Source organism: Staurois parvus, unplaced genomic scaffold (assembly GCF_062004578.1).
Source record: "Staurois parvus isolate SC_StPar_1 unplaced genomic scaffold, SC_StPar_1.0 ptg000276l, whole genome shotgun sequence".
Taxonomy (NCBI): Eukaryota; Metazoa; Chordata; class Amphibia; order Anura; family Ranidae; genus Staurois; species Staurois parvus.
The window spans coordinates 5,303,377-5,322,902 of NW_028318072.1; the positions used below are offsets into that span (position 1 = coordinate 5,303,377).

The window sequence follows — 19,526 nt, forward strand, 5'->3', positions numbered from 1 at the left end:
TCATCCACTGTGAAGGGCACCATGGTTATACCCTTTTAAGACTAATTCTCATTTGAGGTTCAGGGTTGTAAAACCCTGCAGTTTAGCTGCATTTTTACTGCCCCCAACCATTTCTCTCTTTAGCTTCAGATGCATATTGGCCAGGGACGGGGATGTTTTGCTTCACAGCTGAGGCAGGAATAATACTCCCTGTCAATTTTGACAGGCCCAATGCCCACCAAACTTGACCCATTCAAGGAAATGGGGTGACTCTGCAAACACCCCATGACCATTTGCAGTGCACACAGTGGCGGTGTACTAGTGTAGGATTTAAAGAGGTGGTGACGAGGCATTGTATCATCAAATGCTCTTTGCTCTCTGATACAAACATGGCCATTCTTCAGAGAGCACAAGTGTGAACAAGCACTAAGGGTGCAGGGTGGGTTGAGTGATGCTGGACATCATTCACCCCAAAAGAACGAGCACATCTTGTAGTGGAAAATTAGTATGGGGGGGGGGCAGTTTCATTACAGCCTGAGCTATATCTTTTATTTTTCTCACTCTCATTTCATGACTATGGCTAAGGCTAACAGCGAAAAGCCACTATATTTTCTGTACTCCACCTGTATCAATAAAACACTATATTTGGAAGAACAAGTTGACAATTCTTCATCTTCCTCCTGCATGTCATGCCTGGGTGTTCGGAAGACACCATGAGCTAGTGCACCGTCTGCTCACCTCCCTGGGGAATCTGTTTGGGCATTGTCTTTCTCTCTATATATCTTTTATTTTTCTCACTGCACTGCCTGGGGGTCCATATATGTAAAAAAAAACACTCAGAGTTGGGATTTATAGTGCATCTAAAGGTAACATTTTTATGTTTGTTTAATATAAAGTGATAGGGTGTTAGGTTTTTATTAACAGCTGTATCCCTGCTAGGGAGGTGCACTCTCTTTGTTTGTTCTGGTGACCAATAACACTGGGACAGAATGTGAAGAAAGTCCAAGCTATTTCAAGATCAGAAAGAAGGGAACTTTTCCAATGGGGACAATAATTCCAGTGACAATTCCCTAAGAAGGGATAGCTTTCCTTCACTTTGCAGATATTTCCTCTCACTTCATGTTATGTTTACAGGACTAAAAGGGAAATCTTTTATCACTTGTCCTCCGCCCTATAGCAGAAGTACTGCTACAGGGTGGCAGAGCTGCGCAAAATCATGTATATATACACGTGATTTGCATTTCTGGGTAGGGGGCGCGTGCACATCGTCATTGGCGGTTACATATGTCAATCAGTGGGTCCCGGCCAAAGATTCCCTGCCAGCACCCAGCTATCACTGAGTAACACTGACAGGGAAGAGACCTGTGTGTAAACAACATAAGTCTCTCCTGCCAGCAATAACATGCTGCTGTGTATTTCTCTGCACAGCAGAGAAATACACAGCAGTAGGTTTCCCTAGTAAAACAGCACACAGTGAACCCTTTGATTGCCCCAGATGTTAACACTTTCCTGCCCAGTATCATTAGTAGTGTCAGTGCTTTTTATTAGCACTGATCACTGTGCTAGTGTCAGTTGAGATGTCAGTGGCAGTCAGTTTCCCCCAGTGCCAGAAGGCCCACCTCAGTCCCGCTGTAAGTCACTGATTGGAGCCATTACTAGCATATTAAAAAAAAATGTCCAGTATATATATACCACCATTTGTAGAAGCTATAACTTTCATGTAAACCAATTAATTTACATGCACTGGGCTTTTTTTTTTTAGCAAAAGACATGTAGAAGAATACATTTTGGCCTAAAGTTATGATGAAATTTTATTTTTTAATTTTTTTTCTAGATATGTTTTATAGAAAAAAGTCAAAATATTGTTTTTTTTAAAATTGAAGGTCTTTTTTATTTATAGCGCAAAAAATAAAAAAACACACAGGTGATAAAATACCACTCAAAGAAAGCTCTATTTGTGGAAAAAAAGACATACATTTCATGTATGTACAGCATTGCATGACCGAGCAATTATCAGTTAAAGTAACCCAGCATCGTATCGCAAAGAATGGTCTGGTAGGGAAGGGGGGCAAATCCCCTGGAGGGCAAGTGGTTAAGGTAAGGTATAAAATAATATGCAAATGCAAAACTTGTAGCAGCCAATCAGATTTTAATTTAGACATGTTTTCTGATTGGTTGCTCTAGATTACTGCTGTTGGCACAACTATATTGAACTTTGTAGCACTTCACTGAATAAGCCTGTGTTTATTCCTGTAAAATTGCATTGCCATTTGTTAAAAAAGCAGTGGAAACAAAGATATTATGGTGGTTTTACATTTTAGTGAAAAATTGTTTTAATTTAGTAATGGCACCATGCCAAAATCTGTTAAACAGCTCCTTCTTCTCCGTACTAAATAGTTTATTGATCTAGTTGAAATATTTTTGTTGTTACTGTTTATTTGAATGTATAAAAGAGTGTTAAGTTCTTATTAGAATTCCCAGGCCACACTGTGGTAAAGATCCCACATTTCCACTTTGCAGTAGAGTCAATGAAGATTAACTTCCCATAAAATAGTATAATGCAGAGTAGCAGTACACTGTCCATTTGGCACTTATATTTCAAGCTATATGAACACACAGATGACGACAATTGCTCAAAGTAGTGTTTTATAATACAGTAATATGTAAAGCAGGCAGTGAGTTATTAATGTTGTAAACCCTGGCCATATCTAGAGCATGGATGGTTTTAACTATTATACATTGTATATTTAAATTAAAAAAACCTCTAAATCCGATGTTAAAGTGGACCTTTCATATCCACCAATCTCAGCACTCCAGCTATGGTGAAACTACAACTCCCATCATCCCTCTGCCTCTGCGAGTCAAGCCTGTGGCAGTCAGAGTCTTGCAATACATCATTGGACATTTGGCTCCAGAATATCTGGAATGCCAACGTTGCCTACCTGGTATAAACTATTTTTTTTGTAAGGCACAGTCAGGTACCATAGGGTGCTGGACTGTCTTTAAAACATATTCTTTGTGTCTCTCTAAGACAAGATTAGGTTCTATGCTCTCCTGGCACTAACCATCAGAGTTTGCAGCAATTTCAAGTTGGATAACAGTGGTGGTGGTTTAGTTTCATTAGCGGTGGACCACAAACTTGCCACGCACTCTGATTTTACAACCTAAAGAAGATCTACCAAAAAGTATGTAATACAAGGGCCTTTAGGATTAGATGACAACTAGATTGTGTAGGTTGGCCTCATCAAATTACTTACAGGACACAACATTTGACATGTTTCACACCCTAATCTGGTTTTGGGTCATATCTGTGGCACATAACCCCATTTTTGATTATCATGCCACCACTAGGGCTTTAGTGGTGAATAACAGCACAATTTTTTTCAAAAATAGCCTAATGTTTGGAAAGGATCCCTGTTACTGTTACTACGGTTATGTCAGCCTGCATATCTGGTATGTTGGCCTTGACTTCACAGTAAGACATGATCAAATAGGAAACACATATAAAATAAGTACAGATAAAATGGCATTCCACTAAAAAAATTATATGCTATATAACAACATAGCCATCTTAGAACCTGCTTCTGTGCCTAAACGTAAAGCGGAACTTTACCTATACTAACTTGTTAAAAAATAATGTTCTGTAGCAAGGAACATACTTTCAACATTAATAATTATGCTACCAAAATGAGTGTGTGCTGTAAATTGCCTCCAGCATTGTTCCTGTTTCTTCTTGCTGGAGGCTGCCATTTTGCTTAAGTCCAGAGCTACTGTGCAGTAGTAAATCTTTAAGCTGTCAGAAGATCAGCTTCTACTTTTTGAGACAGTGTCAAAAAATAGAAGGCAACTGAAAATGTGAAGAGCAGGGTGAGACAGTGTTTTACTGGATTTTAAACAGTATAGGCACTTATTTTTAATGTTTTATATAGTGTGACATGGCTTAGTTAGCTCTCATGGTAGAAGCATTATTTTAGTGAGTCTATGACAGATGGGAACTATTTTTCAATTACAATACCTCTCCTGGATACTGGGCTCTCTAGCCTTTAGACACAGCACCTTACTGTAAGGCCCACCTATACCATGGATGGTGGTTCTCCTGACACTGATAGGAGCTGACCTGACTCCTAAAACTGAGACCTCTGTCTCCTGGCTTCCGACTGGGCCCTTTGACCCCTCAATGAGACCTTCCATTTCCCCCAGTGGGAACTGTCTCCTACTGGGAGCCCTGAACTATCCTCAGACCTGAGCATATATCAACACCTCACAGCTGTGTACTCAGAAAGGTTGCAGGTGTCTAGAAAAACCCAAAAACAAGATTGGGTGTTCCGATCCAGAGCTGCAGAATACAGAGAGAGCCAAGTCCACAGCTTTCTCTGCCCGGAAACACTAGTCTGGAACATTGCATTCACCCTAAATTCAAATCCTGCATCACATTTTCCTATCTTCTCACAGTGACAGAGTCTTCTCCTGTCACAATAGATATACCTGCAAACAGGGCCAGTCTTTAAAGCTGAACTCCAGGAATCCAGGCTGCACCCACACTGCAAGGGTTAACTGCTTGTTTAAGTCTAGGAGCATTGAAAAGTAGATTTACTTACCTAATCCTCTGCCTCTGTGTGCTGATAGACCAGTCCCTGCACCATCTTCTCCTCCATGCTGTGGTGGTCTAAGGTCCTGATGTCATCAAGACCATTGCAGAGTCCATAGCTCTGTATTCGACCTGAAGACGTCAAGGGAAAGTCCATTGCTGGAGCATGGGGAATCACCATCTGCAGGGGTAGTGGAGGTTTGGGTAATTAGTGCTTTTACTCCCCCCTAAACTAAATGAGTAATTAAGAATTTTCAGGTTTCACAGAGCTGGTCTTTTAAAGCTGAAGTTTAATCTTCTTATATTTTGCCTTTTCAGCTCCCCCCTCATTAACATATGAAATTATTAAATACATAATTTTCCATTTTGTTTGCTTACCTTAATTTAGATGTGTGACATTATAACTAGTTCTCTTTGTTTGCTTCTCTATGCGATTTATGACTGGTGAGATGAGCCATCAAGTTGCTGTACTAATTTCCTGAAAACATGGAACTCTGGTAACACCACATGTGATGCTGAGACTTTATGACTGAAAGAACTGAAATCCAATTAACATAGGGTGGGCCAGAAACAGTAAGGCTAGAGTGGAAAGGGCTACATGATACTGGACTTCCTCAGGCAAAGAAATGATCTGGGCTCCCTGTCTTGCTGCAGTTTCTATTGCACACTGCGAGAAGCTCACATTGTGCAATGAAATCAATGGAAGGAATGTTTTTGTACAAGAGAGGAGCCTGTATAATTGCGCATGAATGGGTTTTGAAAGGGAACACAGCTTGACTTCACTGGCTTAGTGGACACTGACTTTGCAAAGCCAACCCCTATATTTATATAGTCCTTACTATAGAGAACATCCAGCTTTGCCCTTTCTCTGCAATACAAAGTACATAATAATTCATAGAAGACAAGTATAGAGTAAAATAAACAAGTATAACCCTCTCTTTGCATTGCTCAAACCCAGCATGCCTATTTTATAGTCAGTAACTCTAGAGCACCAAAACTAATTAATGTAATAATTTTTGTTAGTGACTTTTAGCAGGGTTCTAAAACTTGGTTAAAACTGACTTGACCTCGGCTTTCTATGGACGCCTTCATTTTCTTCATTTTATTGTTAACTTACAAAGCATTTTATTAGGTTTAGTAATTATAGTTCATAATTACATTATGTTAAATAAAAATGCACATTTAGAGGTCTAGTTTGCTAGTTCGCTGCGCAGCACAGAGAGAAGTCTTTTTCTTCGCTTTCACATTAAAATATATACTACTCAGAAATGATACCCTCCCTCGGGGAAAAACACAGAAAACCAGCCAATTAACCAGGCATACTTTCTGCAAATGCATGTTGTTATCAAACATTTGGAACAGAAAGGAACACATTTTTCAAATGACTGTGCATTAGCACAAATTATTTGGGATTCTACCTAAAAATGTGTTATATTCAAAGTTGTGATTGAGCATTAGAAAGGGAGAAGTTTGTGTGAATTTACTGGATATGTGCATGCAAAATGCATTAATAGTTAGGCACTAATACTCTGAATTAAGTGATAATTTTCTTCATGTTTTAGTGCGGTTCTGTTTGTAAAAAATGTTGCTAGCAGTGTTCTAAGCATTGCTTTTCTCGAAAATGCATGCTACATACAAGCAAACAATACATTACGGTATTGCTAAATATGCCAAAAAAAAGGCAGGCAGAGGGCAAAGGGCTCTGTAAATGAGGTAAAGATTAATTTGCAAAGAATACCCAATCACATGCAAGGAAATAAAAAAAAAACAGCATTTGTTTCTGGCACATGATTGGATGATGGAAATCATCAGAGCTTCTGCTTATTTACAAAGCTTTGGAACAACTGCGCTTGCAAAGTGCAAAGTCTATTCACCTTTAGTAAATCAACCCCTACATCTCCTGAGACTAACAGTCAGAAGCAGCAGTGCCTGAGATCTCACACTGAAGATATACAACTATTAGGCTGTAGATAGAGCAATCCCTAGACACACTCATGTACCAGAAAGCGCACTGCTATTTTTAGGGAGGAAACCAGGACAAAAAGTACATTTTTAAGGTACTGATTAGGCAAATTTTACATTTCTAGATGTTCCCTATAACATTTTTTTAGTTAAAGTACACTTTAAAACTGAACGTTAAGCATTATTTGTATTGCATAATGACAGCACATTGGTGTAGCTTGGAACAATATAAAAATGGGGCCAGTGGGGATGCAGAAAATCACTGTAGTAGTCAGCAATACTAAAGTGATAGCTGCGATCTTTGGGGTCCTGCTTGGGTTCTGTGTGAGTGGCTTCCCCTCTGCATACTAACTACAGGGATCACTTGGCACTTCAGCCATTCATAATGCAAGGCTTTTTCTGATTGGATGAGTTTGAATGTAGGGGGCTGTGATGTCACAATCTCTATTTTTTTCAATCAGACAATACATTGTATTCACTGAAAAATTCAAGGTGTTCTATGAATGGTTGAGTGTCGAGTCAGAGACCTCCTGCGGTCAACGTGTAGATGAGAAGCTGCACACACAGAACACAAGCAGGACCTGAAATATAAAGGCTTTCTCTGTAGTAGCACCCACTGCTACAGTGATTTACAACTTCCACAGTAGGCCATCAAATATGAGATATGCATCCTTACATCATGCCATGTAGGTATGCAATACAAATAATAATCCAGGCAGTCAGGCTGAGGAAGAAGCAATACAGCTTCAAAACATGTTCTGGAGTACTCCAGTGCTGCCAGTGACCTAGGGTGAAGGAGGTTCCACCAGATGGTTCCACCTCTGAGTTTAAGCCCGCTTCAGCAGCTTCTTCTATCAATGACAGCGGCTCCATTTGCCATTCAAGAGTTTGATTCCATTCCCATGTCAATGGCTAAGGTTCGCGGACACTTTGCTGATATTGTGCCTCGAACTTAGGCTGATCCGTCCATATAGTGGCACCTTTGTGAGTGTTATTTTCGCTTTAATAAATACTTTACCAATTTACATGCTACACTATGAAGTTTTGTGCCTTGCAGTTTGTAATACAAATAATTCCTGGAGTTCAGCTTTAAATGTGTTTTTATAAAGAATACACCAGGAAATCAGTCAGTTCCTAGTAAAGTAGTGGTGAAAACAGTCCTGATGAGTTTACTGAATCATTTTCTGCGTAGCAATTTGTCAAAGTCTGTCTAACTGGGGGTGTGGCGGGGATGTGTCCCTTGTACTTTGTACAAAAAGATGCCCCTCGGTTTCGTCTTATAAAGTTGGGAGGTATGTACTAACTAGCACTTTTCTTCTTCTTGATTTTTTTTTTGAGAGCTGTACTGGTATCAAGAGTTCTGTCAGTTCAAATTTGCTTCTATTCCTGAAAAAGTGTCTGTAGAAACAGAACTCTGTATAAGAGTTACATCAAACACGGCATTACATGCCTCCCTTTAGGCTAGCTCAGTTCTGGCTGGCACAGATGAACAGGGAGCACGCTTTTACAAAGAGATGTCCCAGATGCCTAATTCTGCTGCTGTTCTCAGTTCAGGGGTGGGGACATCTCTGTAGTTTACATGTTCCAACCACCTGCCAAGGCTACCTGCTGATGCCACTACTTTGAGCTCTGCAGTCTGTTCATGCTGCTTCCATATCAGTCTGTGCATCTGCTTCCTTGCTATGTGCTCTATGAGATGACTGCCACTTTGAATGCTGCTGTGTGTTGAACGGGATTACCTGTCAAGACTAGACCTTTGTTAAAGTAGACCTGCCATTACAATTTCCACTTCACAGGATCAAAAAGGCATATGCCAGCATTGCCCAAGGATTTTTGTAAGCATGAAAAAAACACACACTGTTCCTGAACTCCCTCAAGTGTTCTAAAACCTAGGAAAAGATAATTTGATCCCTATAAGGATCATTGTGAGTGTTTTACATCATTAGAGACTGCATAGAGTCTATACTTTTTTAAAAAGGCTTAGGCTTCATTTTCGTTTGCAGCTAGGGGGTGGTAAAACCAGATGGCTAATTCACACTATTGCCCCTCACTGCTCACTTGAACCTGAACATACACATGCGCAGTGCAGCACAGTGGCAAAATGGTTCGGACTTCAGCCTGGCAGTACTAGGGTCATTGATTCAAATCCCAACCACAGCACCACCTGCCTTGAGTTTGTATGTTCTCCCTGTGCCTGCGTGGGTTTCCTCTGGGTACTCCAATTTCCTCCCACACTCCAAAGACATGCTGATAGGGTAATTGAATCCTGTCTAAGGTGTCCGTTTATGAACCAGCGGTAAATGTTCGCTGCTCAGTTCTCCGGCATTCTCGGAGAACACAGTTCTCCTGTGAATGCCTTTTATGAAGCAGTTCTCCGAACGAAGGGTGAACGGTCTCCAAACGCTAGAAAATGGTCTAAAAACCCTGGAAAACGGCTCATTTTACTATAATCTCGTGAGATTACAGTAAAAGATCAGTTTACTAAGCAGAGGTAAATGATCGCTGCTCAGTTCTCCGGCATTCTCGGAGAACACAGTTCTCCTGTGAATGCCTTTTATGAAGCAGTGTAGATCAGTTCTCCAAACGAAGGGAGAACGGTCTGCAAACGCTGGAAAACGGCTGATTTTACTATAATCTCGCGGGATTACAGTAAAAGATCAGTTTACTAAGCAGAGGTAAATTATCTCTGCTTAGTTAGCGGTCCCTCCAATTCTCCAGCTCTGGGCTGGAGAATCTGGAGGGAGAACACAGATCTCCAGTGAAGGGCTGAACATGTTCTCTGCTGATCTCCTGAGTGTCCTAAACTGTGAATGACCAGAGAATAGCTGTGATCCTTGAATCGCAGCTATTCTCTGTGTCATATACGGACACCTAAATTGGCCCTAGTATGTGTATGTATGAATGTAAGTTAGGGACCTTAGATTTTATACCCCTTGAGAGTTAGGGACTGAATATACAATATATATAAAGAGCTGCATAAATCGACAGCACTGTATAAGTACCTGTAATAAAATACTAATGAATAATAAAAAAATAAACAGCAAGTCCCATTTGTTGGGCATTGCTGCAGCCAAACATGAGCAATTCAAGTCTTTGGGGCCACACTGCAACCACCCCACAACTGCATGGTAAACTGCAACAGTATTTACAGGGTTAAATCAAGCAGTCAGGAAGTGACATAACACCACCTATCAACTGACTTCTGAAAAGCAATCCAATGCATATCACTCTTTGGAGGGCACTGCACGTGTGAATGAGCACATGTGAACCATACTCTAATACTAAGCAGGAATCAGAGCAGGCATATGCACAATAAATTGGCTACTCTCCTGTACGTATCGTATATTGGTACAAAATATTTGCAGAAACACATTTTTTAAGACTTTTATATGCATTAATTTAATTATAATATGCAGATCTTCACAAGCATATAAAAATATTCAAAAATTTATAGTTGTTCTTCCGTTTTATCAGTCAGCAGAAATAGGTACTGTCATACTTTCATTAACGCTATACGATTTATATGACCATGTGGCTGTATATTGGATTTGTAACAGTATGGAAATGTAAGAACAGGCTAAATTCATGCAGAACTAAAGATAAAAAGTTTATTAATCATCACCCCTAGCATTGCTGCAGTAAGCCTATAAAAATTCTGTCTTGCACATGCTAATAGAAATATTAACAGAAAAACCTGAGGCAGTTTGCTTTTTAAAGTGTCCTTACACTGGGGCAAGAGAAAAAGAGACCTTGCCGCAGAGAAAATGCGTGATTTAATGGCTGCATAATGAGAAGGCTAAAGGTATATACTGTACAGGCTGACCCCTGCCTGGTGCAGTGGAGAACAATACAGGAGATGGGAGTGACATTTTACTAGCATGCCAAAACTCTGGGTGATTAAAAATGTAACTTTATTTACTGTTACCGCAGAGCCATCCAAATAATGTGGACAGTGACACAAATAATTCTCTTTTGCCTCACTATACCTATACAAACAATTTCTCTTCTAGGAAAAGAGTGTTGTATTGTCACTATAGGGTTTTTTGATTATTTTGGCCCACTTCACTATATTGTTAACCCCTAACACAAATATGCGGCTTCACAGAACTGGGCTTTTTTCCGTGGGGCCGCATATTTGCGCACCTGTCTTTGTGCTGGGAGCGCGCCGCACACGTGCTCCCAGCACAAAGGCTGTGGTGTTACTGAGAGCCCCGGGTCCCGTTCTAATGATCGGGACCCAGGACTCCTGATTCCGGGTCACATGATCACTGTGATAGCCTCTGATTGGCAATCTCAGTGATCAGTCACTGTACAGCCCGGCCCCCTTGTTTTTTCTCTCTCTATGAATGGAGGAGAGAGATACATTGTATCTCTCTAACTCCTGGCATAGAGGGAAAAAAATGTTTGTAAAAAAAAAATTAATTAATTAATTAATTAAAAAAAATAAAAATTAAAGAAAAAATACCTAGATCAAGGTTTGATCTAGTCCAGTGCCAGGGTTAGCATTTGGGTCAAGGTCAGGGTCAAAGGTAAAGGTCAAAAGATCAGGGTCAAAGGTCAGGATTTAAAAAAATATGGTGTTAGTGGCAATGTCAGTATCAGTGTCAGTGTGTTTTAGGTCAAAAAAAGACAAAAACTAAATTTGCACTATTATTTCTGGGCTGTACTACGGGTAAAAACAACAAATAACATACACATATATGATATCAATGCGATCATCAAGAGCTGTAGAATTTATTTTGGGTTGATTTTTGGTGGTAGGTTATGGTAGTAATAAGAAACACATAGCTAAATTTAAAAAAATGTTTTTTTTTACTATTTTGGGCCAGTTTTTCTTTGATAATATAAAAAATCAGGAGATATCCATTAACATTTACCTGCCCAATTTGTCCTGAAAAAAACAAGGTATAATTCACCTGGATGTATGAAGTAGTTGTGATGATATGTACAGTTTTACTAACACTTGTCAACGTTGCAAAATTTTGCTTAGGCATTTAGATTTGTTTTACCCTTAGGACTGTATTCTGCAGCAAATGCCCTTGCAGAGTGAAACCGTATTGCAAAGTGCACAGTCTATTTGCCTTTAGTAAATCAACCCCATTACATATTATCAGCTAGACATGTGCAGAATAAAAAAATTGTTTTGTTTCGTATTGTATCGATGCATTAACCTCCCTGGCGGTCTAACTAATCAATATTTTTCGAATGTCACGTGCAATGAAATTAAAAAAAAAACAGCAGTTTTGCTTGCACTTAATTGAATGATGGATGTCAGAGGAGTATCCCAAGATTTACTATATTCTGCAGCAAATGCCCTTGCAGAGTGCAACCGCATTTGCAAGGTGCACAGTCTATTTGCCTTTAGTAAATCAACCCCATTGCATATTATCAGCTAGACATGTGCAGAATGAAAAAAATGTAGTTTCATATTGTATCGATACATTAACCTCCCTGGTGGTCTAATGCAGGCCATAGATGGGGAGAAAAACTGCAGATTTTTCTTTTAAAAAACGAAAAATCGGTTGTTCAAGTGGCCGACGTTACCATCAATGGTAAAAAAAATCGGCCGATTTTCTACCCGTCTAGAGCCGGCAAAAAGTGTCCCTGCAGAGAGCTCTGCTATTTCTTTGACAGTTCTCTGACAGTTCCTTGACATTTATAGAAGTTGCAACAATGTATCTATTTGTTTCCATTTAGGATACAAATGTTTTTATTCGGAAACAAATAGATACAATGTTTCAACCGCTGTAAATGTCAAGGAACTGTCAGAGAACTGTCAGAAATAGCAGAGCTCTCTGCAGAGACACTTTTTGCTGGACTGGAATTCTTCTTATTTTCATCCTACTTCTTCTTCTTCTTCTTCATCCTCATCCTCATCCTCTTCTTCTTCTTATTCTTCTTCATCCTCATCCTCATCCTCTTCTTCTTCTTCTTCTTCTTCTTCATCATCATCCTCTTCTTCATCCTCATCCTCTTCTTCTTCTTCATCATCATCCTCTTCTTCATCCTCATCCTCTTCTTCTTCTTCATCATCCTCATCCTCTTCTTCTTCTTCTTCTTCATCCTCATCCTCTTCTTCTTCATCATCCTCATCCTCTTCTTCTTCTGCATCCTCATCCTATTCTTCTTCTTCATCCTCATCCTCTTCTTCTTCATCATCATCCTCATCCTCTTCCTCTTCTTCATCCTCATCCTCTTCTTCTTCTTCTTCTTCTTCATCCTCATCCTCTTCTTCATCATCATCATCCTCATCCTCTTCTTCTTCATCCTCATCCTCTTCTTCATCTTCTTCTTCTTCATCCTCATCCTCTTCTTCTTCCTCATCCTCTTCTTCTTCCTCATCCTCATCCTCTTCTTCTTCATCATCCTCATCCTCTTCTTCATCATCATCCTCATCCTCTTCTTCTTCTTCTTCATCCTCATCCTCTTCTTCTTCTTCTTCATCCTCATCCTCTTCTTCTTCTTCATCCTCATCCTCTTCTTCTTCATCCTCTTCTTCTTCCTCTTCTTCTTCTTCATCCTCTTCTTCATCGTCTTCCTCTTCTTCTTTTTCTTCTTTTTGTCTTCCTCTTGCAGGTCACTGCTCATGCGCAGATTTTTGATCGGTAAAAAATCGGCCGATTTGCCCACTAATTGCCGCGAAAATCAGCCGATCGGCAAAATCGGCCGATTTTTTTCCAACTTTACCGAAAAAAAAAAACGGCCGAAAAACGGCCGACTAAATCGCCCACTAACGATCCGAAAATCGGCCGATTTTATTTTCGGCCGAAAAATCGGCCGATTTTCGACCCATCTATGGCCTGCATTACTAATCAATATTTTCAAATGTCAAAGCGGTACATTGTTTTTCATGGAAATATGTTTTTTTATATTGTAGGCCTGTAATTCTAAGGAATAACTCACTTAAATCTGCCCAAACAAGAGTCTAGTAAACATCCTGGGTATGATAAAGTTTGAAACACAAAATCATAAATTATAATATAATAAATAATTATAAAAAAAAATAATATAACAACAATAAATTTAATTCAATAATGTAATCAAACCAAAACACTGAAATTTGAAATAAAGTGCCAAGTTCGCACACTGCTGAGCAAAGTCGCAAAAATGTTTTCAGTGTCTAATGACAATTTTCCCCCACGAATCGATCTGCAAGTGGCTCTAATTTACTATCGCTGTTTTCTAGCTGGACTCTTTTTGGATGCAGTGGACGTTTCCCAGTTTTCCAGGCAGAAAGAACGGTAAAAGTGTAGGCAGGGCACAGGACAAAGCACTCAGGACAAAATGTATGTGAAATGGTTTGATGCAGTAATGTAATCCTAAGAGATTACAGTGTATTGTGTATATGTAAAATATTTACTTTTTTTAATCTCCTGCCGGTTCTGCCCCTCGTACATCCCAACACTCGCAGGGAACGGAACCCAGAAGACGGATGCCAGAATCGTCCGGCGGACATGGCCGGGGGACACAGCGGGTGGGACAAGGTAAGGCTCAAGGGATTGCTGCAGTGTAATCCCGAGCGTTGCTTGGGGTACTTTTTCTGGAACTGAAATTAACCCCGAGCCACACTCAGGATTACCGCCAGGAAGGTAAAGTTACTAATTTCATTTAGTTGCATTCGTAACATTTCAAATTTGTTTTCAAATTCCATTTATTTTAATTTGTTTAATATTTTATTTGAATTTGACTCAAATGTAGATCATTTGTTTATTCAGACAAAATTTTGTTTCATTATTCCATATTTGTTTAAATTCAGAAATATTGTAAGTCAGAAATTTGAATTCATCCGAATCTCTGAATAACGAAAATTTTGTCCAAATTTTGATTCAGAACGAAACGAACTGCACATACCTATTATCATCTTTTTAGTATTATGCACTTTTTTTAAAGTAGTAATGATATTGTTTCCAGAGTAACACTGGGCTAGGTGGGACCCACCAATACATCAAGTTATGAAGGCTATGTAGGATCCAATTCCATGCATGCAGATTCGCCATTTTCAGTATTGTTCAACAAAATGTGTTACATTTCCAGTGCTGATTCTAAAGTATTATAAAGTTGCATATAACACCCTCCTCAAGCTCCCTGCTGCTCCTATCACCCATCAGGAAGGAGAGGAAGACACAAATAAACTCTTAGTTGTGACCTTGAGCTTACGCAGGGCAAATAACTCTCTCAACACCCCATAGGACAATGTTGAGTGCCCCCCCACTGAGCACCAACACTATTATGTGGGATGGAGGATAGTGAATGACATAGGTATTTATGGGTAGAAAGGGAAGGTGAATATTATAAAGTAGTAGCAGTTAAGTGGAACTGTTGCTTTTTCTGGCACAGTTGACAGGTTCAGTTTAATGTTTAAAAGACCAGCATTTCCATATGGGGAGGAGAAATGCTCAGAAGAGGAAGCTTCCTCGTTTGTGTCAAGGTCTACCTGTGCCAAAGCAGTTCTGAATCTTTCATATTCCATAAATGTTTGGCCACTATTTTGAGTCTGTGAGCACCTAACTTTGGCATATATCCTTAATTAGGCTATGTTTGCATAATTACCAAAAGCAAGCACTGAACACTTACCACCAGCTATTGGTTTCCTGGACCTAAATGGTGTGTTGAATTGAAATGTTCATTGACAGCCCAGCTGCTTGGAAATTTAGAGCATGGGTGTGAGCAAAAGCTCATATGTACTACGACCTTGAGATGAAAACCAGTTGCGCAGCTGGAATTAGGTTTGCCTGGACAGCCTTTATTTCCATTGGAACCATTAAAAAGTAACTACAGAGATAGGTATTTGTTTAATAAAAAATCACTCCACTCCAGTTTGCAAGCCAAACTGAGGTGTATTCTATTTCACAAAAATAATCACAATAAAACAATTTCTGAGATTATGAACCTGACCTAGTCTGTCACTTTTCTGATTTACTTAGTATTTTGCCTTTCACAGGAAGCAATTGACCTGTCCATGTTAGCGACAGTACCATAGCAGACGGTAAAAGAACAAGACTGCGCCAAGGTTTTCCTGGAAGAAAAGGTTAGAATGTCCGGGGCTACAAGAGATGTATAGTCTGAGAAGCACATTTTTACCTAATCAATCAACGGGAAAGACTGGTGACAATAGACTGTCCAGAATTAATCTTCACTATCATCATTCACAAAGGACAGCTGTCTGTCTCTAACTGGATCACCAGCCAAGATAGGAAATAATTCAGTGCTGTACAGCTGCAGTGCGTACTTCTTTCCCTTTGAGTATAAGCATAGAGCTGCAATATATACAGTATGCAAAAATATGATCCATATCTATCTAGTAATCTGGGAAAATAATAGATTAAAAGCACAAGTCAAGTGCTAAAGTGAGAAGGGAATCCAGATACATTTCTGAAACCTAGTACAATATAAAAAGGAGATTTTTATACAGTATATTTGTTACATATGTCTTTACACTGATAGTGTTTAGTGTGGCTTTATGGACTAATAAAATGTTTTCAATTCCCCATGGAAAAACTAAATAGCTATGTTATACAATTGCTTAAGATCTATTTTTTCCTAATCATCTATACTTAACCTTTTTTTGAGTCAAGGACTCCTTTAAGAATCCTATGAAAGCTATGGACCCCTTCCCCAGAAATATTCACATAAACACAGATTTGCATGTAATGAATATAATGTACCTTATTATATTGAAATTTTATTGTCTCATACACAAAGTTTGAAAAAAGTAACCAATCTTACCAAAATTAATTTCTTTCATGCAAATATAAATGGCCACTCATTACAAAAATTAAATGCAATGTGTGCAAATTAAACAAAAGTATTTATTCTGCTCAAAACTACTACTATTAATATTAGTACTAATGGTAACTACCATATTGTCTATACCATTACTTTTACTACTACTCTCTCTCTCTCTTTTTGTCTGACCCTCACGGACTCCCTGAAACCCATCCATGGACCACTTAGTGGTCTATGGACCCCAGGCTATGAATCCCTGCCCTAATTTGAGCCTTAAATAAACCTTAACACTTAGAACCCCCACAAACACTTTAAAATGATCCTGTACCATAAGGGCGTATGCTGAACTCCATGTATGACCTTAATAGCATACTTACATTAGTCCAACTTGGATCAATGTAAGTGTGCATATTTCATACCTGAGGGGCCACTGTGGAAGATGACCATCATTGTAGTATTCAATGATGCTAGTACAGTGAAATCCACATTATTTTGGGAGAAACTGCTTAGAGCAGCTTGGAGAGTGTTAACGCTGAACCCCGGCTGTGGTTTTAATTGTGTACTTGCATTGGTCCAGCTTGGACCAATGTAAATATGCATATTATACCTGAAGGATCTCAGTGGAAACTGACAATCACTGGAGTAGTCGCTGCAGTCTTTTGCTTCCAATGCAGAGCAGCTGTCCCATTGCATGCTGACCCCAAGGGGTCACTTATTCAGCACTGTCATCATTCACATAACTATTTTTTTTCAATGAATACAAGGTATTCTCTGATTTTATAAGGCAGAGGTCATGATGTCACTGACCCTCCTCTCTACCTTGTCCAATCAGAGAAAACCTTGTATTCATAAAAAAAATACCAGGTGTTCTGTGAATGGTAGCAGTGCCAATCGTGTCACCCTCAGTATATAGTGGGGCAGCTACTCAGCACAGGACCCAGAAGATCATGGCTATCACTTTAGTAGTACCAACTACGCCAGTAATTGTCAGCTTCCACTGCTGTCCCTCATGTATGAGATATGCATACTTATCGTGGTCCAAGCTGTAGCAATGTATATATGCAATACAGATTATACCTGCAGTTAAGCTTTAACCTTCTCTAATCCTACCAAGCCCCACTCATCCTATTGTGTGCTGTCTGTGTCTGCTGGGCAGATTCACTGTCTATATTTATAACATATAGCACTACATAAAGAGCAGTAATGTGCTCTTTAACCCTCTTTAATCATAACATAACATTTAAAGTGTATGTATAGCTGAAATGTTTTTTATAGAGTAGGGAAGGGTTTGTTAGGTTTGGAGAGGGTTAAAGCTGAACTCCAGGTATAATGTTCTTTCTAAGCATATTCATTTTCTTTATTTGTAACATATAGCACAATGAAAAGAGCATTAACGTAAAAATAATACATAGCAACCAATTAGTGATCAATTAGGAATCACAAGTTGTGAGTCCTGTATCCAAAGGTAAGGATCATCAGAGATCATCTGACCTATGGTCTATGCTTGTAGCTCTTTGAAAGTCACTGGAAGGAGTTTAGAACACCATTTTCTCTAGGAATGGTGAACATGTTAGAGTTTCTGTAAATCTTTATTTATTCTTGCCTGCAAGCCTGTTAACATTGCACTGAGGTAATATTTGGGAATGTGTAATTTTTAAAGAATACATTAGCAAACGAACACATAAACCTAACAAAACACCTACCTAAATACTTCAATGTCACAGCTTCATAGTCACCTTCAATTCTGTCTCAGACTAAAAGCCATCATTAATCATTCAGAAGGTGCATACAATGTTTTATTATTTGAAAAGCAAGAACTTAACCATAAGTTAAAATCTTTTCAAACTTAAAAGGGCACTCTCTATTCTCAAAGCATAAAATGGCAGGGAAGCATTTACCAAAGCCATTAACTCCAACATTGTAAGATAAACTGACAGCTTCAATTTAAAACACAAATTGGCCAGCAATTCATGACCACAAATGGAAATAAATAAAGAAAAATCCCCAAAAGAATAGCCTAAATGAAATACACCCTCTTCCCTGCAATAAATTCCCTATAAAGCAAAGGTGTTGAAAATAAATATGATAGGAGGTTTATAATCCCCAAAAGGTTTTTGGGCTCATAAACCTCTTATCATGAACATACCAGAATCCTGAGACTGCAGACCGTAGAATTGTCTGGATCACCCCACCGAGCATCAAGAGCGACCTTACTCTGCACAGGGACAGACATATTCCCTTCAGGCTTTCACTCCAGGTTGTCTGATCCCCCATTAGGGAGCTCAGCAACCTCACAGATGTGAGTATACCATTGCAATTTACCTTTTCATTGTTTATTTTATCCAATTATCTGTCAAACTACTACACCATAAGGAGGCTCTCCCGCAGCCTCTGTCTCTTTTTTCCCTTTTTCTCCATATCTTTGGAGGTACCCCAGATGTACATATTGAAAATAAATAGCATGGCTTAATGTGATAACATAGAGAGATGCCATAAAAGATATTACAGTACCAAGCAATGAGCTTACACAACACTTTATGTAGCATTACTTTTTCTATAAGGGCATTTGGAAAAGTCACCTACTGTGGTTCCTACCAAGGAATTAGTCATCTCAGTAAACACTTGTCTGAGGAGCCTGCAATAGAAGATGCCATTGTATGACATACATGCTATATACTAATTCCAGGGCCTCAAAGTGCCAGTTCAGCATCACATTAAGTGGGGTGATTGCCTTGGAAAGCATATGCAGCCTGAAGGCCAATGTGTTGGCTTCCATGAGAAGTTTTTAAGGCAAAATTTTGTTTGGTAAATTTATTTTTTGTAGCATAAACCTCACATTTATAACTATACTAATGGGTTAAAAATAGATATATTATGAGAAATTCAAAGGATCAAAAGTATTTAGTATGATATGCAGGCATTTTCCAAGATGTCAGAAAAAAACTGCCACTGATTGTTACTCATTTTCTTCATTGAAAGAACAACCCTATTAGTTGGGGAGCAAAGTCACATTTGGTCCCAAGGAAAGTGATTCCAATGAAAACTGGAAGAGTTTACTTTGTTGCTGTATTCAATGAGCGATCTGTCTATCTATTGCCACCTAAACTCAGTCATTAAATTTGGTAGCTTCATTATTCGGTGGAAGGAACAATGCATAATTTGGCTTCTCTGCACAGTCATCAAAAAAAAAAGAAAAAGAAAAACACATTTCCAAAATGACTGCCAAGTGCTACGAAGCAATACCAGATACTGTTACATCCTCTCCACCCGG

General features: G+C 39.1%; 1 protein-coding gene across 3 annotated transcripts in view; it reads right to left on the reverse strand.

Moving 5' to 3' along the window:
* LRRTM4 (leucine rich repeat transmembrane neuronal 4) overlaps positions 1–19,526 on the reverse strand; it is an 889,364-nt gene that overhangs the window by 519,106 nt on the left and 350,732 nt on the right. Inside the window, exon 3 of one of the 3 annotated variants that reach the window (XR_016313378.1) lies at positions 4,578–4,748. The exons of the other annotated variants lie outside the window; for them this stretch is intronic. The gene's annotated coding sequence lies outside the window, so the exon portion shown is untranslated. The remainder of the gene's footprint in view (positions 1–4,577; positions 4,749–19,526) is intronic. 3 annotated transcript variants of the gene reach the window in all.